Genomic DNA, 24,462 nt, shown 5'->3' with positions numbered 1-24,462 from the left:
ATTTTTTGTGGATATCACTATTTAACTCTAGGTAACTGGGTAACCTTATTTTTCTTTATCAATATATTCATCAATGATCCCTGGAGCTTGGGCATTTTGGCAGGGAGAATAAAAAGGGTTTAGTCTATTTATTAAAATGGTTACAGAATAAAAAAATTTAAAGGCTATGGATATATCTTGAAATATATGCTTGACGGATATTTATTATTTAATGAAAAAAAATAGATGGAGTAACCCATCATGTCCAGGAACTGTGGGTTTCTCTAGCAGCATAGAGAAGCTGCCATTTTTAAATTGTGAACTTCCTCGGAGGAAAGGATTTGTTCAAGAATGCAATCTCACTTTAAAACACTTCAAAACAATTTGGTTATACGAGGTAGTATGGGCCAATAAGCTGAGTATCATCTGAACTAGGGGTTTGGGGGAGGACATATCAAGGAGTATGTGAATATTCAGGTCTGAGTCCAGAAGATAATTGAGGACAGTCATGGTCCATCCTCAGGCTGCTCAGTGTCTTCTGTGAGTCTCCCGTGATCCTATATGAACACCCAATAACCAAAACCAGGGAGGAGGATGGTATAAGGGAGAAACGGGCAGGGTGTGCAGACTAGAGTCCTAGATGAACTTGAAAATTAGGTTTAGTGCAAATATGAGATTGGGGCTGGTGGAGACAGATGTGGGATGAGAGAAGGCTGTGATGGGAACATGGAGTTTCTGATGTGGAGGAGTTACAGAGGTATACATTTTCAGGATGTGGTCATGAGAATGAGTTCTTATCAGAAGGTAATGAACTAAACTGAACTGAATGAATGATGGATAGAGGGAAGTTGGCGACATTTGCTGCTTTGTGCAGCCCTCTTACATCCTTTGGGAAACAACCCTTCTAGTAAGTAAACAATCCTTCCAGTAAGCCTAGTGAAAAGTGAAAGTAAAGTCGCTCAGTTGTGTCCAACTCTTTGCAACCCCATGGACAGAGGAGCCTACCAGGTGCCTCTATCCATGGGATTTTCCAGGCAAGAGTACTGGAGTGGGCTGCCATTGCCTTCTCCAGGGGATCAGTAAGCGTAGTAGAGTCTGCAAATCACAGAAACCCACCCTCTTCCCCACAGGTTTGGGCATATCATCAAAGCCTGTAGAATCTTTCCACAGGACTTTTCAGTACTTGATTGGTGAAGTAGATAGGAGAAAGGAAAATAGAGTTTCCACTGGGCACTGAGCTGTGAGGATATGATTCTGGAACTATGCTCCAGATGATGCCCAAATCAATACCTCTGGCTCTAATCTCTTCTTTATCTTCTAGAACCCCTAGAGATATCTCCATCTGAATGCCTCATTAACCCAACCCAAGTTGGGAAATAAGATTCCTCATTTCCCCCACCCAAACTGATCTCCATACTCCATGCTGTCAGTGGCACCAGCCATCCAAGCTGCTGCTGCTGCTGCTGCTGCTGCTGCTGCTAAGTCGCTTCAGTCATGTCCAACTCTGTGTGACCCCATAGATGGCAGCCCACGAGGCTCCCCCGTCCCTGGGATTCTCCAGGCCAGAACACTGGAGTGGGTTGCCATTTCCTTCTCCAATGCATGAAAGTGAAAAGTGAAAGTGAAGTCGCTCAGTCGTGGCTGACTCTTAGCGACCCCATGGACTGCAGCCTTCCAGGCTCCTCTATCCATGGGATTTTCCAGGCAAGAGTACTGGAGTGGGGTGCCATTGCCAGGCTAGACATCTGGAAGTCATCCTCAACATCTTCCTCTCCTTCACTCTCAAGAACAATCAATCCCCAAACACTGCTAACTCTACCTTATAAGCATTTGCAATTTTTCCCCCTTCTCTCTTGTTCCACTGCTATAGCCTTAGCTCAGAACTTTATCACAAGCTCTTAACTGGTCTTCTTGTCACCAGTTTTAAAAAACCCCAATCTATACTGTTATATTCCCACCCTTATTCTCACCTTGGGTAGAAGGAGCTTTGTCCTTCAGCTCACTCCTTCTCTCTCTGCAGCCCCTTCTCTGGCCACATCCCTGTTTGCGGTTCCCTGAACCTTCGGCATTCTCTTCTTGCTCCAGCCTTGAGTTCAAAGGCTGCTCACTTTGCCTAAAAGGCACCCCTCTTTTTTCCTTCATGGCTAACTTCTGTTCAAGATTTAAGGGGGAATTTGAGTGTTGAGGCTCCGGGCATCTTTTGTGACCTTTTCTTTGTGACCATCCTTTTCGCCCTTGGCTCCTTGATTGAGATCTTCCAAACACTCTTTAAGTTGTGGCATAGACTAGCAGAGGACTCACTGTTCTGTGTTGTGAAAACAAATTTGTCTTCCTTCCCCACTGAGTTCCAAGTTCTTTGAGGGAAGAGACTTAATTATACACAAATGTATATTCTATTTCCTCTTTGGAGTCTGACACATACTAGATCCTTAAAAAAATGATTAAAGAATAAATCAGTGAGTGAATCCAGGGAAGATGCATCATTAACTTTAGTTCATGGATTCTGTGGACACCTTCTCTTCTTGAACAATGATGGTTTTATGAAGCTCTGTTAGATCATGTTTTGTCTGAATCCTGTATCCTCATTAAAATTTCTTTTGCTATCAAAGCTGGAAAAATAGTCAATGTCTTTAATTTTAAAGGTGAGGAAAATAAGGCACAGAGAGGTACACTCAAAGGCAACAGCTGGTGTAGGATCTTGGGCTCTTCTGTCCTGACCCAGGGTGCTCTTCCAACTACTAAGCTGCTTCCCTCAGGCACTTGTAATCTCAAATACTTTTAGTTTTGTTTCTTACAGGAATGTGTTGAGTGCTTCTAGCCTCAGGAAATCAACACTTTCACTTGCAGACAACTCCCAGAAATTATCTGACTCCTTTCTAAAATCATGTTATTCTGTATTTCAGGCAGGAGGGTTAAACAGAGTGCTTTCCAACTTGGCTACCCCCAGTCTCCTCCAAGTACTTCAAAAATTCCAAGAAGGGGAAACTTCCCTGATGGTCCAGTGGTTAAGACTCCATGCTTGCTATGCAGGGGTCATGGGACTCCCTCGATCCCACATATCTTGTGGCATGGGCCCCAAAAATCTTTTTCCAGGGAAATAAAGTCAGCTTCTCCTCTCTGACCGGGAACATGAACATGGACTCTGGGATAGGATCTTCTTGGTTGGGTATTGGGCCTCCCTGGTAGGTTTTTATAAAAACCATTTGTAAGTTAGTCATGAAATTTCCCTGGTGGCCCAGATGGTAAAGCGTCTGCCTATAATGCAGGAGACCCTGGTTCAATCCCTCGGTCAGAAAGATCTCCTGAAGAAGGAAATGGCAACTCACTCCAGTATTCTTGCCTGGAAAATCCCATGGACGGAGGAGCCTGGTAGGCTATATTCCATGGGGTTACAAAGAGTCGGACATGACTGAGCTACTTCACTTTCTTTTTTTTCTTTCATGAAACTAAAGCAGTTGGTGCTGGTGGTGGTAAGATGGGTGTTCAGAAAGTCAAGTAAAGCTGAGATTTGTTTCTGTGCTCATTTTCCACAGTAATTCAGGCTTCAAGTCAGGCCTAGTTTCAGCCCTTGCTTCTGCTTCCTTCTTTCTTCCATCCTCTCTCTGACTCTGCCCTCATCTGTTAAAATGATCACTCTTGACTTTTCTTCAGCTCATTTCGCTGATAACTATACTTACTGCTTGTGATATTTAGACATGTTTAGCAAGTCAGCCTGGAGGGGATTTCTTTTAATTATATGACAAAACCCAATTTAAACTTTTGATTTATTGGAATTGCTGAATTCAAAATACTGTTGGGCATTTTGCAGCAATTTTAAAGAGTATGCTTTACAGATGGCTAATCTGTTTGTCAAATTATTGCTTTGTACCATTTCTCAAAAGTTTTCATATTCTTTAAAATTTTTTAAATTTCTTTTTGTTTTTATTTTTGGCTACGCTGCTGTGCACAGGCTTTCTCTAGTTGCTGCGAGAAGGGCTATTTTTTCCTTGCGGTGCCTGGGCTTCTCACTGGGATGGCTTCTCTCATTGCAGGGCACAGACAGTAGGCTCGTGGGCTTCAGCAGTTGCAGCACACAGGTTCTAGAGCATGGGCGCAGTAGCTGTGGGGCACAGGCTTAGCTGCTCCATAGCATGTGGGATCTTCCCAGACTAGGGATCGAACCTATGTCCACTGTGTTGGCAGGCGGATTCCTAACCACTAGACCACCAGAGAAGTCCCATATTCCTTCTTTTAAGTGATTGTTAAGAATGCTTACTCACCCAGAGAATAACATTAGAAAGTCATAAACCTGAACCAAACAGGTCAAGCTGATGGTGAAAACTTTCCATCAGACTTTCCATCTTAGGCGGGCTTCTCTCGGTTCCACTTTGAACCATAAATAACATACTGTTTGTATATATGGGTGGGTGTGTGTGTAAGAGAGAGAGTATGTGTGTGTGAGAGTGTGTATGTATATTTTGTATACAGATATATACACAGTGCATGCTTGTTGGGGTGTCAAATCAAAGCACCCTCTAAAAATTCTCTACCAAGGGCAGGAACAATTCTGAGCACAGTGGGGGAATTCCAAGGAAATTAAAAATCTTTGCCTAAGCAGATATTGATTTTTCATGTAGAGTATTTATCACAGAAATTTAGCTTTCTTTAAAAAAAAAGTACTGTAAAGTAAAACATTCTGAGTCAGTTTCTTCCTCATTATAAATTCTAGGTGATAAAATTACGATTGAGATTACACAATATTAGAAAGAAATGATTGCTCTGGACACTAACACACATGAATTCCATGGCAGCTCCACCTGCCAAGTAGAGGTCTGAGCATCTTCACAAATCCATTCTTCTTGCACATGCTTTCTTGCAGTCCCTATGAGCGCCTGCCCAGGCAGCCTCAGGCTTCCGGTAGGGGTTGCTGTTGTCTAATACAAGACCTATTGTTCTCAATAGAATTTGGTTATCTCTTCAAATCATTGCTAACCTTTGCCCTTTCCCAGGATTTAATCTGTTTAAATTGATATTGGTTATTTGCTCTTGAGTTTACTGTGAATTTAATCTTATATTACTGTTTAATACATTAAAGTGGTATTTTGGTTGCTGCCACTGCACTGATTAGCATTAATTTTCCCCAGAATGTGTTCTGAATATCAGTGAGCTTGTTCAGGAGAAGGAATGATAATTTTATTGTTTTTAAAACAGTGAAGTATTTGATTACTTTGCATAAAGTGAATTTTGATGAGATTAGTTCTAGAATCAAACTAAGACTTTCAGAGGAATGGAAACACTGGTCTTAACATACAGGTTTTGCCTTTAAATTTTTATTTCCCTGCTAGTAGAGATGCATTATATTTGCATTTTTGAGCCTGAATAATTTTAATTCCATTTTTATTATACAAACCCAAGAGGAACATTTACTTTGTTTTCACTGATTAGTTATACAATTATTCTTTTCAGATACTACACGAACCATGAACCATAATATTATATTCCTTGCTAATACATTTTGGCACAAGTATTTACATGAAAACACAATACATAAATGTAATGACTTTCTCAAATGAGCACACTGTTGCCATGAAGCAATCACCTCTATTTTAATACAAGTAAAATTCATTAAATTTTTCTCAATTAGCAAAGCGACTTTTCCAAATGAACTAGTGAAGGAAAAACATTGCCTGTTTTATCCTAACCCAGTTGATTTGCCTTTTATTACCAGATGCCTATTTTAGGAGGAGGAAAAAAAAAGTCTTTAATAAACTTGATGCAATGCTGACTCCTAGGGGATTAAGTATGGCTCTGATATACTTAGTTTCTTTTTGGTTAGTTTCAAAGTAAAAGTTAGATTCAAAAGCAAAAGCCTTTGAAGCCAAGATACTACCTTCAAGGCTCTCTAATGTTGAAAAGAGGAACTTGAAGACCCAAAGGAACAAATCCTTTGAATTGCAAAACTTAACTTAAACAAAAGAATATTTTTCCCCTTTCATTAAAATGTTTAAATCCCATCATAAGTCTAATAACCAGATTATGTCATTTGACACAGACAGTTGAGTTGAGCCTTGTATCTGTAAATACAAATGTAGTTTTCTGGAAAAAAATATAATTAACTTTGCATTCACATTTATATAGTATAGGTTTCAGACTAATTTAACTGCCCCTTTCTGAAGTAATTTTTTTAGCTGTAGTGTTGGTTATTCATTTTATGTGTAGGGTAAGAACATCTCCCCCCCAACCCCCTTAAGTTGAAAAAAATGACACTAGCTATGCACACACTGAATAACTCAGAGTATGGGATTTATAAAATCTGTTAGCTATCCCTAATAAAAATGCAAAGACTAAGAGTGTTAACTATCTTATATATTTGTGGGCCTCCTGCTCTTAAAATACTTAACATCACTGGATCTAATTCTTGGAATACCTGTTTAGCATTCTTCAGATGGATTGTAAAATGTTAGTTAAATAATATTTCTAAGGGTACAAGGTTAAGACTGAAAAATTCCAATTTCTACTACTGTTTTTCTAAGATAAGGGACAACTAATACAGTCTTCATCTTGTAAGAAGCTAGAGTCAGATGTTAAAGTAAAGTTTACATTAATCCTGAGGAAAATTATCAGTATCTTTCTCTTTCCCTGGTATTCAAATAGCTCTTAAGTTGACAGTGGGGTGGAGCACAGCAATAAATTAGGGGTATGTGACATTCTCTAGTAAAAGGAACCAGGTTCCTTGGAAAAATGGCTAATTATAGGACTGAGGCAGAAAATATTCAAGATGAACCAGGAATATCCTGTAGTGCCAGCTAGTGAGGAATTGCTCAAAAAACAAAAAAAAAGAAACAAAAAAAATGAGGCAAGTTAAAGGGAAATAAAAGCCAACCTGGAAGAACTTACTATCAGACAAACCTGGAACAATGTGGGCAACCAAATAAATAAGGTAGAATTAGATGTATGACCCACAGTGTAAAATAGTCATGAATCCACAATTGAACAATGAAATATAAAAAGTGAAATACTAAAATATTACTATGAAATAGCACAATTTAAAACTTTTAAACATTACTAGGTAGTTAAAAATCTTTTTGAAATACTGTTCAAAGAAAATATATTTGTGAACCAAACTAAAGTTGCAGTCGTCTATTTGCTTTGGGTTCATTTTTCAAGATTATATAGGGTCATTCAAAATTTTCATGGCAACTGTAAACCTGAGTGAGAGTCACTCAGTCATGTCTGACTTTTTGTAACCCCATGGACTATACAGGAATTCTCCAGGCCAGAATACTGGAGTGGATGGCTGTTCCCTTCTCCAGGGGATCTTCCCAACCCAGGGATTGAACCCAGGTCTCCCTCATTGTGGGCAGATTCTTTACCAGCTGAGCCACCAGGATAACACTGAAGTTTGATGTTAATCTTTGGGGAATAGTAAGCTTGTTAAGATGTGAAAAAAAGGAGATAAGAAAAATGGACATAGAAATCCTGTACACTACTTGCCAAGGAGCTACACTATTTTCTCATATAGAGTTGATCCCACTCCTCAAAATCAATCTGCTTTTCTATGGTCCTTCTGATCAAAATGGATCCTATAGTAGTATCTAGGCAATGGCACCCCACTCCGGTACTCTTACCTGGAAAATCCAATGGATGGAGGAGCCTGGTAGGCTGCAGTCCATGGGGTCACGAAGAGCTGGACACGACTGAGCGACTTCACTTTCACTTTCATGCATTGGAGAAGGAAATGGCAACCCACTCCAGTATTCTTGCCTGGAGAATCCCAGGGACAGGGAAGCCTGGTGGGCTGCCATCTATGGGGTCCCACAGAGTTGGACACGACTGAAGTGACTTAGCAGCAGCAGCAGCAGCAGGCTCATAAAGGAGTGGAGAAAGTCCCTCACCTTTGATAGGAAAAGAATGACAAGATACGTTGTTAGGTGAAATGCAAAGTAGAGAACAATGTCTAATATAATACTTTTTGTGTTAAAATAGAGGAAAACAGAGAGATATGTTTACAGTTGCTTGTATAAGCATGAAATAAATCTGTAAGGTTACATAAAAAATTATGAACAATTGTGAATGTATAGAGTGGAAACAGGGCAGATGGGACAATCTGAAAAGGAGGCTTTTATTATATACCTTTCTCCTCAGGTAGACTATCACCTTTCTGACAAATGAAAGTTAAAATATATTCTATTTTTGATCGCAAATCCATATTCTACTAACTTAAGTTTAAAAATGTGTTTTGTCGGCTCATGTACTAGAAGAGTCTGAGGACAGGGGTAAGACATGGCTGGAGGAATCAGAACTTTCTTGTTTTTGTTCTCTTTCAGGTCTCAGCTCCTGGGTGTTGGCTGTATTCTCCCTTGCAGTAGATGTCTGGCCCTCAAGGTTCAGGAAAAATGGCCACCAGACGCATAGGTCATAGGCTTATATTATTCTGAGAGCTTGCCAAAGAGGAAGAGAAAACATCTTCCCTTCTCTGATGGAGAAGTCTAGACTATCTTGGGTTACATATCCTTCTTGATCCCTGAATCAGTCCTTATGGTCAGGAATAAAATACTCCAACTGCACAGGCCCAGGTCACATGGGAAGGTGAGGATGCTCTCACTTGTACCACATGGGAAGGGGAGGAATATTCACCCAATGTTGTAATAATGGTCAAAGCCAGAGTGTGTGTATGCTCAGTTGTGTCTGATTCAAAGGATTTTGCAGTCCTTTGGACTGAAGCCTGCCAGCTGCCTCTGTCCTTGGGATTTTTCAAGCAAGAATACTGGAGTGGGTTGCCATTTCCTTCTCCAGGAGATCTTCCTGACCCAGGATTCAAACCACGTCTCTTGTGTCTTCTGCATTGCAGGTAAATTCTTTACTAAAGAGCCAAATATGCTTAAAACCAAAATAAATCCAAATCCCTGTGACTCAAGCCTTCCTATCTAGACTCAATGCAGAACTTAGGGATCTGCAAGATGCTGCTGCTGCTGCTGCTAAGTCGCTTCAGTTGTGTCTGACTCTGTGCGACTCCATAGACGGCGGCCCACCAGGCTCCCCCGTCCCTGAGATTCTCCAGGCAAGAACGCTGGAGTGGGTTGCCATTTCCTTCTCCAATGCATGAAAGTGAAAAGTGAAAGTGAAGTCGCTCAGTCGTGTCCAACTCTTAGCGACCCCATGGACTGTAGCCCACCAGGCTCCTCCATCCATGGGATTTTCCAGGCAAGAGTGCTGGAGTGGGCTGCCATCGCCTTCTCCACCGCAAGATGCTAGAGACTTGGAAAATGACAATCATATAAAAGTTTGCTCTCCATTTCTGCGGGTTATGAACTTTAAACTATAACATGATATCCGTCTCTAAGACCCTACCTAATTAAATGTGTTCTAACAAAATTAGAAAACACATCAGGTCCCTTCCCTTCATTCGCTGTTTATTCATTCCTGATATAAATAGTTTTCCAAGTCCAAACTTAAATGATGAGACAAAGAAAGATGTTTGCCAAAGGAAGGAGTAATGCAAGAAGCTCTGATTCCATAATTGCTGAATTAATCTTCATAACTGCCTTAATTTTAGAGAATAAAAAACTCAGCTAAGCTCATTAAGAAGTCATCTAACCCGATGATTGATGACAAAGAGTGGGTGTTCAGTTAGTGAGTCACCTGACTCATGAATCTTGCAGCTTTTGTAGCTCATTAGGAGAGTTCATTGCTTTAAGAGAGAAAGCTGCTACCCTCAAAAATATCTACACACTCTGCTTTGTGAGAGGAAGCAGGATGAACTAAGCCTCTTGAAGCCTTTTAAATGTCAGTTTCCTCATCTGTATAATGGAGATTAGTTTGTTTTGCAAAGCTATTGGGGATTGTATTTGTGCCCTATTGCTGCTATAACAAATTACTACAAACTTAGGGGCTTCCCTGGTGGCTCAGAGGTTAAAGCGTCTGCCTGGAATGCAGGAGACCTGGGTTCGATCCCTGGGTACAACTGAGCGATTTCAAATTTCAATTTCAATTTAGTGGCTTAAAATAACAATAACTTATTATCTGCAGTTCTGGCAGTCAGAGTCCAAAATGAGTCCACAGGACTGTATTCCTTCTGGAGTCTCTAGAGGGACAATCCATTTTCCTGCTTTTTCTACCTTCTACAGGCTACCCACATTCCTTAGCTCAGTGCCACAACCCTCCAGCTTCTGCTTCTGTGCTCATATTTTGTTTTCTGATGCTGATCCTCCTGCCTCCCTCTTACAATGATCCTTGTGATTACAGTGGCCCACTGGATAATCCAGGATAATCTTCCTGTATCATGATCCTTAACTCAATCACATCTGTAAGTTCCCTTTTGCCATATAAGGCTTCTCTGGTGGCTCAGATGGTAAATAAAGAATCTGCCTGCAATGCCTGCCAGATTCAATTCCTGGGTCAAGAAGATCCCCTGGAGAAGGGAATAACTACCCACTCCAGGATTCTTGCCTAGAGAATTCCATGGACAGAGGGGCCTAACAGACTATAGTCATAGGACTGAAAAGAGTCAGACATGACTGAGTGACTAACACTTTCACTTTTGCCATATAAGGTAACACACTTACAGAATTCAGGGATTAGAATAAAGGCATCTTTGGAGGTAACTATTCTGCCTGCTATAGCAGTATAGAATGAAACAATATCTGTGATGATTCTTAGCATTGTGTTTCCACATAACAGATGTTTGACCAATGCCTATTGGCAGTTTGTAAATTTTAATAATTCAGGTATTTGACTATGTATTCTGTCCAGCAAAAAAATTCTTAGATGTTCGGTATCTTTGTAGAGGCAGAATACACAATGCTATGTTCTCATGGATGCCAACCTAATTTTATACACTTATGAGCGCTGTGTATTGACCTTAGAAAATACTTTCTATTCAAAAGTAAAGGGCAGTCCTTGAATGGAACTATTTTAAACAGCAAATGGTAAACGTGCAAGTTCTCTTTAGTTACTCTTTAAGGAAGACCAAATGCAGCACACAAAGTGTGGAGAACTTTCAGAGAATACCTAAAGTCCTGAAGAATGCTACAACTTGGAAAAGATAGTCAAAAGGCTATTTCATCAAGGTATGTTGTAAGAGGTCACGATGTAGCAATACAGAGTTGGTGCCTCAGCAGAACTGCTCATTTGTATTTGGATCAACAAGTTCCCGAGGCATTTTGGCATCCCTCTTTTGGGGAGGGTCCTGATGGCCCCAAATTATACTCAGTGTAGTGCACTACTGAATCAGGGTGGGTGTGGGATTCTCCAGGCAAGAATACTGTATTGGGTTCATGGTTGCTTAATGTTGAGTTTTTCTCCAGGTGCATGATACTCCAAGGACTTCAGTGACCAAACAAAACTCCCCATCACTTTGAAGAAGGTTGGCAGTAGCCTTCAGGAACCTCTCTGAAAGACTAATGAAGCTTAGTCACATATCTAAAAAGAAGTAAAGTGAGCTCTCCACTAATTTTAGTGAAAAAAAAAAAAAAAACAAAACACCAATGACATCCAGAGGAGCCAACCTTTGCAGTAATGAAGTTTATGTTTGGTACGATGGACCATCCCTAGCAGGTACGCTTTCTGGTTAATAATAGCCTTTGTTTAGCAGTCACTCTCCTAGGAGGGAATGCTAATGTAATACAGTTTTCTGCTGCTGGCTAGGACCTATTATCAATAGGTCATAAATAAACTACCACCACATAGGAAAGACAATATGATTATATATACTCCTACTACCCCCAATTATAGTTAAGAGCAACAATTATAAGGTTGTACTCCTACAGCTACCCTAGGGAGAAAATGGGAGGAAAATGTTCCATTAGCTTAATGAAGAGAGCACAGGGGAGGCACAGTCAAATTTTCTCACTATTAGCACCTGTGGTGCTCCAGGAGGGAAGTTGGAGATGCAGGGTAACAATTAAACTTTCTGACAATTAGCTCCTACAAAGTGCATTCCCTGAACCCAAAGGAGATATTTAAAGAATCATATTTACATTTTTCTTACCTCTTGCCTATGAAATCTGAGTGAGTCATTTTGCTTGTGGAAACAGAGGGAGTCAGGATGAAAGTTTAGTTCAGAGATGACTACCAAGTATTATTGGCAGGCTTGTTGGGGAATATACGTCAACTGAAAGGTGCCCTTTGTAAAAGGGGAGGTTAGGAAAGATCAGAGCAGGGAAACATTCATTCACACCAACCAAATTAGATAAAAGATGGATTGATTCAATGTGAATAACTTAGCTTCCTTATTATCTCTGCTAAGAAGACCACAAGGGTGGAGGGTGGTGGGGGGAGGGAAGAGATACGAAGTCTTTGATTACAACTGCCAAAGAAATCAGATCTGCCTCCTAGCAGGCATTGTATGAGAGAAAGGAGAGTGCTTCCAAGACTGGCTGCCCTATACTCTGATTCTGGTCCACACTTAACCTCACCAGTTTCCCTGCTCTGCAAGATGGAGCTACCAAATTTCATAGGTTATTGGGAGGATTAAGAGAGAAAATGCCTAGGAATTAATCAATAGTAAGTGCTTAACAGAGGTTTCCCTGATAGCTCAGTTGGTAAAGAATCCACCTGCAATGCAGGAGACCCCGGTTTGATTCCTGGGTCAGGAAGGTCCCCTGGAGAAGGGATAGGCTACCCACTCTAGCATTTTTGGGCTTCCTTTGTGACTCAGCTGGTAAAAAATCCCCCTGCAATGCAGGAGACTTGGGTTTGATCCCTGGGTTGAGAAGATCCCCAGGGGAATGGAAAGGCTCCCCACCCCAGTTTGTGGCCTGGAGAATTCCATGGACTGTATAGTACCTGGGGTCCCAAAGAGTCGGACACGACCGAGCAACTTTCACTTTCTTTCAAGTGTTTAACAAATGTTATTTGTTATCATCTATGTTCAAAATCTGGAGAAGGAAACGGCAACCCACTCCAGTATTCTTGCCTGGAGAATCCCATGGACAGAGGAACCTGGCGGGGTACTGTCTGTGGGGTCGCAAGAGTCAGACACGACTTAGAGACTAAACTACTATTACTAAAATTCACATTGGAGAAGGAAATGGCAACCCAATCCAATGTTCCTGCCTGCAGAATTCCATGGACTGGGGAGCCTGGCAGGCTGCAGTCCATGGGGTCACAGACAGTAGGACATGACTGAGTGACTAACACACACACACACGTTCAAAATCAGCCTAAACATTATGCATTTGGGTATGGTAAGAGTTGGAGAAGGCAATGGCACCCCATTCCAGAACTCCTGCCTGGAAAATCCCATGGACAGAGGAGCCTGGTGGGCTATAGTCCATGGGATTGCAAAGAGTCGGAAACAACTGAGAGACTTCACTCTCACTTTTCACTCTGATGCTTTGGAGAAGGAACTAGCAACCCACTCCAGTTCTTGCCTGGAGAATCCCAGGGACAGAGGAACCTGGTAGGCTGCCGTCTCTGGGGTTGCGCAGAGTTGGACACGACTGAAGTGACTTAGCAGCAGCATGGTAAGGGTAAATATTTGTGTGGTAATGAATACTGAAAATTTCCTGCTGCTACTGCTGCTAAGTTGCTTAGCAAATTTCCAACCTCTGACTTTCAATAATAGTTATTGAGAGAAAGTTGAAAAGAAATAGGGCAAGTCCTGTAGCAGACTGTACCTTATTGAAAAACAGTATTGCCCAGGAGAGTGTTTCCAGCATTACTATCCTTAGCGTCTGTGGACTTTGCTCCTGTTTCAGAAGATAGTTTGTGACTGTAATTAGGCTTAAGGTGTTCGGTGTAGTTATTTCAACTGTTTTCAAATCATTTAGTTTGTAACAAGGTACTAAGTTTGAGAAAAGTACTTCTCAATGACACCTTCAGCAGCCCTTGTGACCAGTGTGATCACTTCCTTTCCTGAATCATGTGGCTGCTACTTTTCATAACACTTGCTGCTCTTTTCCCAATTACCAGAAGGCTCACTCTTGTCCCTGCCACCAGCACCCTCAGTTTCTGTGGCCATTGTGCATTATGTTGTAAACATTATAGCCCTGGACCTCTGCATCCTTCCTTCCCTTTAAAAAAAAATTATTGATTTTAATTAATTTCTTTGACTGCACCGGGTCTTAGTTGCAGCACTTAGGGAGCTTTGATCTTCGTTGGGGCATCTTTAGTTGCGGCATGAAGGATCTAGTCCCCTGACCAGGGCTTGAACTCAGGCCCTCTGCAATGGGAGTGCAAAGTCTTAGCCACTGGACTACCAAAGAAGTCCCCCTACCCACCTTGTTTTAATTTCAAAGAATTTATCACTACTAACAGACTCCATATTTTACCTATTGTTATGACTTAGCTAACATTTGTTAAGCAGGGCCCTGAGGTGTCAGATGGTGAGCCATGAGGGGTTCAGTGAAAACCACCAGTGAAATAGAGAAGCTTATTACTCACAGGTCCTGGGGGAGGTATATGACCCCCTGGAAGAATCCATGAGGAGAAGTCGAGTCAGGGTGTGGGTAGAGAGAGTGTGGCAGGACTCAGGGCATGTCATAATAAGGTCCTCAGGTGGACTGCTTTGGCATTCTCAGGTGAAGGCTGAATCAGTCAATTCAAACCAAAAAATTGCTGTGGTTATTGTTGAGTTGAAACAGAATATATTAAAGTTTTAAATGAACACATTTTGATAACTTATCTTTTAATAAACAGTGTACCCTGCATGTAAATTAATTTGGACAATTCTTGATTACCCTGTTGGCTCCACATGCAGAGCTGGCTGCAGCCATTCCTTTCCAGAGTAATAGCAACTGAGGATTGTTGCAGCTTCCTTCAAAAGCAGTTCTCTGTCTAAGCTTTGCAGCACTACATAATCCTGTGTTTAAGCAGTAATTTTTTTGAAGTTAATAGTTTCGCACAGTGACTGGAAAGATGAAGAAATAGAACCTGAGGTTGCTTCGATTCAGTCTTTCTGGGCAGCTTCTATTACAAAAGTAAAACAGCATGCTAACTCTGAGGTATGGTATAATGTTCGAGAAGTATAAATTTTGTTTCAAACATCAAATCTTTTACTAATTAGAATAATATTTTCATGTCAATTTTTGTTTTTAATAAGAATACCGAGAAAATAGAATTACATCAGTGGTATGATTTAGTTGTCTCAACTGTACCTTTTTTTATATATTTTGGTTTTATTAAAATTCACTTATCAATTACTGAAATGTTATTATTTGTGTTTCAGACTGATATGTATGTATAAATTTGACCCCCTTTAAACATACATTAATGAAATTTAAAAGTAAGGACATTTAAATTTGTTCTGTAACAAATATTTCACTTTGTATTTTTATGATTATTATTATATACATGGCATATAGATACATATATGAGATACACAGATATGTACATATATATTTAATGAAAGACAATTTTTACTATCTGTACCCCTTTTGTGGCCATCATTCTTGTCCCTTTGGTCTTGCAGAAAATAATTTTGTCATTTGGTAGTGAGAAGTATTAAAAAATGATCCACTCCATGTATTAAATATTCCAGATATGCCACAAATATTCACACCTGACATTACACTGAGATCTTCTACTGGCATCTCTAGTAACAAATAGTAACTTTGCAAATAATACTTTGTCCTTTGGTCAATTTTTCTAGTGATTACTAAGCCAATAGGCTATATAACAATTTGAGTTCCATTTTTAACCCCATCAAAATGTAAGAATTCTTATTATTGTAATTACTTTGTCTTTACTGGTTAAATTAACATTCAGCTATTGAGGTTGCTGCGCAATATACAATATGATTTCACCTACTGTGTGTTCAAAGTAGTCTTGACACAGTAACAGCATGGTAGCTTGAAAAGCCTTATAGCAAATAGGTAAATACATGTCTTTTGTGAATTAAAAGGGGGTAATTATGTCAGCCTTCCTGCATTTGTGGGTGAATAGCTAAAAATAATTGAAGTAAAAATGTCAAGAAATATTTAACCTTAAATACAAGTAATCAAAAGGTTATCATAAAAAATGAGAATGACCTATCAAACATAATTTTTAGTTTCTCTTGATAGAGTAGCCACATTAGAATATGAAAAGACATGCACAAATACTCTTAAAATTTTTCTTTCATTTTAAGTAGTCCTAGTCCCTTACACTACAGGTACAATTGCTGTAATTTTCCTGTCAAAATAGAACTTTGCTATAAAAGGCCCCCAAATTATTATTTTTATTTTAAAAATTTATTTTTATGCTTTATACAAACAAACAGAACCCAAATAAACCCTGATACTGAAAATATTTTGGCTTGCTAGAAGTACACAGGATTATGCTGTACAGGGTATGCTTATTGTTGAGAGCCATTTAAAAACAAACACACCAGAATTTGCAACTGAGCTTCAAAGTAGTCTTTGGTTAACTACACACTTACTCCATGATTCTGTCTTTGTGCCAAATTTTCCTGAGAATTCATTTTTTTTCATGAATAGCTTTTAAACCATGTGGCATATTCTTCCAAATATTTGATTTCTTAAATTTAAGCCCCATGACTATAAGATGGTTGATTAAGCCAGATAAAATGGTTTCTGTATTTAATACAAAGCAGCAATCATAAGGTCCATTTTCCATCTGCAGCTTTTAAATTAGCTTTGAAGGCTTTTGCAAAGAAATTCCTCCAAATATTTTTCTGGTAGTCTCACTAGAATCACAGATAGAGAAGACTAATCTAAAAGACAACATGTATATACTCGAATACTTGGAACTGGTGGTGTTGATGATGCAAGTCTCGTTTTTAAAAGATGGCCGAATGGATTCTAATGGCTTTTGATGTAAAACAATGACAGTGGCATAACTAAGTTACCTGTGTTTGAGCAAGTGAAATACTTCATGTTAGAAGTCACCAGGAAACGGTCTGACATAATCAGTTTCAGAATCACATTAAATTTTCTCCAATCCTTTTCTCTTAAATTTTGCCAGGAACATTATCAGTGGGGGATCAATGACACCCTTTTGCATATATAATTATTCTCAGCCTCATTCCAAAAATGATTTGAAGAAATTAAAAATAAAGGATATAACAGTATATTAGTAAAGACCAATATAAAGGCTAGGGTAGTACGATAGGATAAAAAGAGAAACTGAGGCAAAGGGAAAGTAAAGTTAGAATAGTAAAATGATTTAATACAATGATGATGAAAATATATATGAAAAATTCTGCACCTCTTTAAAAAAAGGTCAAGATTTCAGCTCTCAGCTTCCTAGTTACCAGAGAGAAAAATGATCTGTTACAAGAACAATAATATATATGCATGTGTATGAATTCATTCTCTCTCTCCCCACTTCCCCCTCTCCCTGATCCCGTGTATGTGTGTGTGTATGTGTGTGTGTGTTTAAGAAGAAGCAATGAGGTTGGTTGTCTAACTACATGGAAATCTAACTTTGCTGTTAACACAAACTTTAAATTTCTCTGTCCTATAGTAAATGTGGGAATTTAATATTTTACTTTTCCCTATTGTGCTATCACATTACAAAAAAAATACTTGGGTTGTAAATAATAGTGACCTACTTCCAGTTCCTAAGTCATTAATAAAACAGTTGATATCTTTATTGGAGGGAGAGTCAAAGGAATGTATGCCATCATCTATGTACCATTCACTTTATACTAGCTGTATCATTTTATTGATATAAAATTCTTATGAAGATTCCTATTTCACAAATGAGGACGCTGGGACCAAGGTTTCCTTAAAAAAGAGATGGCTTTTGAACTGTGTCTGCCTAACCTGAAAGCCACACTATATACTCCACTTACCACGCTGTTTACTAACCCCTCCAAGGGCTTTCCTAGGAAACTATGCTGATGGCTCATATGGTAAAGAATCTGCCTGCTATGTAGGAGTCCCTGGTTTGATCCCTGGGTTGAGAAGATCCCCTGGAGAAGGGAATAGCTACCCACTGGTGGCTCAGGTGGTAAAGAATCTGCCTACAATGCAGGAGACCTGGGTTTGATCCCTGGGTTAGGAAGATCCCCTGGAGGAAGGCATGGCAACCCACTTCAATATTCTTGCCTGGAGAATCCCCATGGACAAAGGAGCCTGGCGGGCTACAGTCATTGGGTTGCAGGGTCGGACACGACCTGAGTAACTAAGCATACACACACTAGTATTCTTGCCTGGAGAATTCCATGGACAGAGTAGCCTGGTGTGCTACAGTTCAGGGGGTCTCAAGAATCAGACAGGACTGAACAACTAACACTTTCACTTTTTTTTTTTCATGCTCAGTAGCACAATGAACAGAGAAGGCAATGGTAGCCCACTCCAGTACTCTTGCCTGGAAAATTCCGTGGGTGGAGGAAACTGGTAGGCTGCAGTCCATGGGGTCACTAAGAGTTGGACACGACTGAGCGACTTCACTTTCACTTTTCACTTTCATGCGTTGCAGAAGGAAATGGCAACCCACTCCAGTGTTCTTGCCTGGAGAATCCCCAGGGAGAGGGAGCGGGGAGCCTGGTGGGCTGCCATCTATGGGGCCGCACAGAGTCGGACACGACTGAAGCGACTTAGCAGCAGCAGCAGCAGCAGCACAATGAAGAGTTTTCCTAGTTTCAGATTCCCTGAGCGTCCAATCTTTCATTTTCTAAAAGCCCCCCAAGATAACTTTTGTGCATTCATTTGAGTTTCAACCTTTCAGTTGTCATTTAACACCTGAACTCTTATTTACACAATATTTTTCTTTATACATGTTCATTTTAAATTTAGCTTTAAGGAAGAAACTTTCTATTACCATTAAAAATGTAAAACCAGTATGTTTGCTAGAAACAAAAACATAGAGAAATAACCATTAAGAGATGTGAGTTTAGATGCCTCTAGTAAGCTCTCAGGCACTGACGACAGAGAATCCAAAGTGTGGCCTCCTTGCAGGACTAGGGAGTTAGGAAGCTCCTCCCCACTTGGCTGTGGGCGGTGTCTTCACTGGAAATTTCCTGGGGCTCACATCCAGGCCTGGAGGATGTTATCAGGTCACTCACTTTTCTACTTTCAGACATCAAGATAGGCTTGGTGTGGTGGTAGAGACTCAGGCCTAGGGAAGATGAAGGAGTATGCCCACTGGTATTAGAAATCTGCAGCTGCAACTCAGAGTACTTTATTCATAGAGCTAATTTGGGCGAAAGGGCTAGTGCAATAACACAAAGCAAAATGTTACTATCCTGTGAGAAGAGAAAAAATTATTTTCAACTTTTTAGCATTACTAAGATTTAAGTGCCATGATCTAAAACTTCAGATTTCTAGGAAGCTAAATTTGACAATTTAAATGTTTCATTAAATCAATAAATCAGTCAATCTGACATTTAAAAAATAATTATACTGTCAAATAACTTTTCTACTTTTAGGAAAATTTAAGAAATTACTTCCACATGTAGCAATTAGTTATGAATGGTATAGATTATATCTTGGACAACATAAAGAAAAGCCTTCCAGAAGTTAATTGAGCTCCATTAATATTTTGTTGGTTATTACTGCATTTATTTAATGTTCCTGTGGATTAATTTTATTTTTGTTCAATCCCACTTTTGGCAGAATATGGCTGTTCAGTCATCTTTAATATGTGAATTTTGAGTAAATGTCTTCCCATGAATAATGATAAATTGTTAAACTTTAGCAAACTTAAACACTTACACCTACTCAGTTCTATAGCCATTTTATTAAATCCCAAAGACCCATTCAAGCAATGGAGTAGGCATTCCTGCAATGTAATATACAGCTGAACATTTAAAACCAAGGGCAAATAGACAATACATATAATTTTGATAGTCTGAAGGCATAACTATCTAATAACTAGTTGCATGTAAAGGCCATTTTTAACCTTTGATATGGAAGCGAATGAACAAATTGAATACCTATGTAGTTAGAAAATTTGCATCATTCAATGCTTACAATAGCCCTATAAAGCTTGGATAAAAGTGAAGACCTCAGACGTTAATTTATCCAGGACCACCCAGCTTGTAAATGGCAGAGCCTGGGATTTGAAATCAGGCCCGTATGACTTCAAAGACTGTATATTTCCTCTCTACCATTCTGCTTTTATGATAGATGGAAATTTTCATAATAATCACTTGGAATTCTTGGATACAGGCAACTCTATTTCGTCAGTACACGGGACTCACTGAGAGCTGTGGCTTTATGGGGTGAGGGGACTCTTAGCATATCAGGTCATATTATACTGAACAAAATCAGGATCAACTCTGGTAAATAGTAGGGAGCTCACAAAGCCATTGGAGAGTGAGCTCCAGAAGGGAATTCCTAAGATGAGAGTGCCAAATGCTTTAGGGTTCACTGAAGCATAATTGCAAAGAATGTGTCCTAGGATGGGCAGTAAATGCAGACCTCAGCTGTTGCTAGTTTAACAGGTTGAGCCAAAACTCTGCAGAGTGTGTCTGAAAGGAAGCGTCACGGACAGCAATAAATCTTCCAAATAGTGTTAGAGATGACAATCACAGGGCAGAAATCACCTGTGCTGAATGTGGATGGAATCACATGCATGCAAAACCATAATCACTAGACATCACTGATCTGGGTGAAGTGGGAGAATAACCTGCTTTACTTCATTTCTGACATTTCACTTAATGAGCCAACATTAAACTTGTTTTGTGTTTCTAGTGGCACTTGGAATACAAAGATGTAAAGAGATGAATGTCATTGTCCTCAAGAAGTTCAAAACGTTAGCATGAGAGGTGGGGTAAAATTTGCAAACTAGTATGTAAGAGCAGTGCTCTGGAGCCTGCATTTTTGTTTTACTTACACACATACGCACATTCGTGTGTATATGTATGTGTATATACCCAAATGAAACATGGTGAAGAATGTGTTCCATGGTAGTTCTACGGGATGTGAACTAAAAAATTTAGCTTATCAATTGACTGAGTATGCTGTATATTAACGTATCAACAGATTATATAACAGTTCTTCACATACATTTTCTCTATAGTCCTATTTGTATTTATATTTTCTTCATTGATATTGCAAAGCTAAGTCTCATATGAGCACATGCATTCAATAATTAGCAAGGAAGGAAAGCAGAGAGGGAGACAGAGTGTTGGAAGTGCGCATTTGTCTTTAGGAATGTGTTCATACGCCTGCATATTCAGGTGGCGATTAGAGTAATTACTTTCCTTGGAAATTTATATCTATCTAAATATCCAAATATTGAACATCTGGAAGGAAAAAATATTCCTTGTATGCACATGTACATACTTACTATATTAGACGCTCAGGTTTCTGGGATGCTCTTTTCAGAGAACTAGACATCCAGGTTTATGACCTTGTCCCTGGGATGCCCTTCTTTCCTTTGTATGCCTGGTGAACTTCAACCATCCCACCTCTTTGGACAATTTCGTACAATGTCTAGTCTTCCACATTACAGTGCTAAATTGCAGGAGTTATCACATACCATTCAAAATCAGGTACTATTTATTGTCTGTCTAGTTCTGGAGTGGCATATAATAGGAGCACAGTAAAAGTTTAATATTAATTATGCGTTTTCCCTGCTAATGTCTCAATTTCAACTGGATTACTCGGTAGTTTTTTTTAAGATTTATTTTACTTTTGGCTGTGCTAAGTCTTTGTTGCTGTGTGTGGGCTTTCTCTAGTTGTGGTGAGCAGGGGCTACTCTCTAGTTGCAGTGGCTTCTCTTGTAGATCCGGAGTAAGAGGGTGTGCGGACTCAATAGTTGTGGCTCATGGGCTTAGTTGCTCCACAGTATGTGGGATTTTCCCAGACCACAGATTGCATCTGTGTCCCCTGCACTGGCAGGATGCTTAACCACTAGACTAACAGGGAAGCCCACTCAGCAACTTTTTTTGTTGTTGTTTAGGCCTTTAACATTAAATTATAAGATTTAATGTTTATTAAATTTGACATTAAATTATACAACTATTTTAAGTATAAGGGAAATATGTTAATTATGGGCCTGAAGCCAACTTATATTAAAAAGTCCTCTTGCTGCTACCAGTTAGGAAACTGAAAGCATTTACTAACCACTTCTCCTCGTGATTTCTTTAGCAAAAGCAGAGTTAGAAGCTTGACATTTGCTTTATTTCAGATTCAAACTTTTTTTTTTAAAGATTATGGACAAAGATTGAAGTTCTGTAGGATATTTAAATATAAAATATCCAGTTTAACTCAAGCAATTCTAATCATTTCTAGACTTTAAAAAATATATGTTGCTCTGCAAATACCATAGGAAATGGTAAATAAAAAAATATCTGGCAAAGAGGTTCTCAAGAGCCTATAGCATGGGTTAATAACCTTTGCTAAGTATAACAGAAAGATTTTTAGGCTGAAATACAGAAGACTGACAACTTGTTATCTTGATGAATCTAAGAAAATTGTTCCTCAAAAATCAGTCAGTCCATCAGATTACAGAACACTGAATTGTATTCCATAACATCTGCTAAGATACCAAGTAAAATATGGTACTTAGATCCCTACTACACTTCTACTTCTAAAAGTGATTCACATTGTTCATTTCCCATAAATGAAAGCTAAAATTTTGAATTTTTAATTATTGCTTTCCTCAATTTTACCAATACATATAATACTAAATTTTTTAATGTGAGATTGTCATTCCTGCTTTTCACTGATGTCTTGTTTAATTCTCAACTTAGTCTTTATGCGGTAGTTCAAAAAAGCTCTTACAATTATCAAGCTATTTCTCCAATACACATATATCCAGTAACACACTCACTTAAGTAATTTCATAACTGTTTTGTTATTTTATTATGTCTCATGCATTGCAGAGTCTGGGAGGAAAGTTCCGTAAAGCATTTGGAAATAATTTGAATGTGTATTACAGTGAATGATTTTTTTTTTGATAGGATAATTTTCCTAGGGACAAATCTTTAAAAGAGAAAGTATTGACACTTTTTTTTTTTTTTTTGATACTTGAGTATTTTGAAGTAAGATGGCTCAGGAACACTTCAGTTAAATGTTACTTTTCTGAAATGTACAAATGACTCATTTTTATTATCACTCATGCACTGTAATAGAGAACAGCAGGTTGCTTGAAGATGCAACAAACATTCTTTGAACACTTCAATAAACAGAACGTAAACATTCACTTTAATAATGTTTCCTTTGTTAACGCAAAACCGAGTGCATTTTTTCCTTGCCTCCGGCTGAACCATGACTAGCTGAGTAGCAACAGCACAGTGCTGAAAGAATTTTTCAACAGCAATTTGCTTGTTCTAATTTACTTTTCAAGGTTGATGATCAGGATCATTATGTGGATTGCAAAAGGATCTATTTCTATTAACTTGATCCAGTCATTCCTCAGTTCTCATCATATTTAGTTTCCCTGGCAGTTTTAAGTGAATCAGAAGTGCCACCAGTACTCCAGTTCTATAGTTTCATATAATAAATGCATTCCTATATCCTTTCGAAATAAATGTTACACTTGTTGAGAAAGTATGGGTACTTTGAAATGAGTGACTCAGATATGAAACCTCTGCATTTTGTTCAAGTAAAAATACTCTTTCTAGTTAGTAGATCTATGCAACAATAATACCGAAGCATTATCTGTTCAATCTTAACTTTTTTTAAATAAAGAAATTCTAACTTGGCCTTATGTTTTAAGCTTGAACACAATCACCACTCACCAACAAGATTAAGACATAAAACTCACGTAATTTAATAAATTTACATGATGCATATTCAAAAAGGCTTATTTATTTCAATGTGTAATATTCTAAAAATTTAACTGGAAACAATCAAGTTTTTCTCCACATTTTCAATAAATTTCAAAATAGCTGAATATTTTCCCAATCTGCTTTCTGTAAGAAAATGTGTATTATTATAGTTCTAACATTTAAAGAGTTCCACACACACAAAAAAAAACACCCAAAAAGCCAGCTAAGTGATTTGGAAAATTCAATGGTATTAACATTGTATTCTTCACACTGAACTATAAAACTGGCAAAAAAAAAACCCCTTACTTCAATCACTGGCTAATTAACAAAGTTAACAATATGAATAAAATAGATCACATAGGCTTTGCTTCTAAGAAGGAAAAACCACAGTTTAAAAATATAGTCACTGTGAGTATTCTCACTGTTCTGATTTTGTAATAATTAGGGCAGGCCAAATGTTCACTATGTTAAGACTGTACATGTGTCCCCAGATCTAGTTCTTTACCTAGGTCTGGTTTTATAAATGCTGGTGATAAACCAAGTCCAATTTATATGTTGCATCTTGTATGAGAAGTGTCTGTGACTCTAGGTATCTGATCAACCTTGAGAAATGGCAGCACAGCTAGTGTGGTAACTTTTGAAGATAACCATTGTTAGTTTGATGATTACCAGTTACCATTAAAGGAACTGAAAAATTATTGTGCTTTATTTTCTAGGTGATTCTGATATCATTAGAAGACTGGAACAAACTGGTGAAAGTAAATCATGTACAGTTTTCCTTTAATAAAACTGGCTGGAGCTTTTTTTTTTTTTTTTTAAATTACAGTCATTGGTTATCTCTATAACCTGTAGAGGGCACTCAAGTCCCTTGAAAGAAAAAGTAAAAAATTTCTAAG

At 38.7% G+C, this 24,462-nt stretch overlaps 1 protein-coding gene and 1 non-coding gene across 2 annotated transcripts in view; both read left to right on the top strand.

The window, feature by feature from the left end:
* Positions 1–24,462, top strand: part of EXOC5 (exocyst complex component 5) — a 144,787-nt gene that overhangs the window by 39,992 nt on the left and 80,333 nt on the right. The window lies entirely within an intron of this gene.
* LOC114115931 (small nucleolar RNA SNORA72) lies at positions 23,973–24,104 on the top strand. Its single transcript, XR_003590036.1, has one exon. It is a non-coding gene; the product is annotated as a small nucleolar RNA SNORA72 (small nucleolar RNA).

Source organism: Ovis aries, chromosome 7 (assembly GCF_016772045.2).
Source record: "Ovis aries strain OAR_USU_Benz2616 breed Rambouillet chromosome 7, ARS-UI_Ramb_v3.0, whole genome shotgun sequence".
Classification (NCBI taxonomy): Eukaryota; Metazoa; Chordata; class Mammalia; order Artiodactyla; family Bovidae; genus Ovis; species Ovis aries.
Note: the sequence above shows the minus strand (reverse complement) of the source record. Positions and strands in the feature narration are given on the sequence as shown.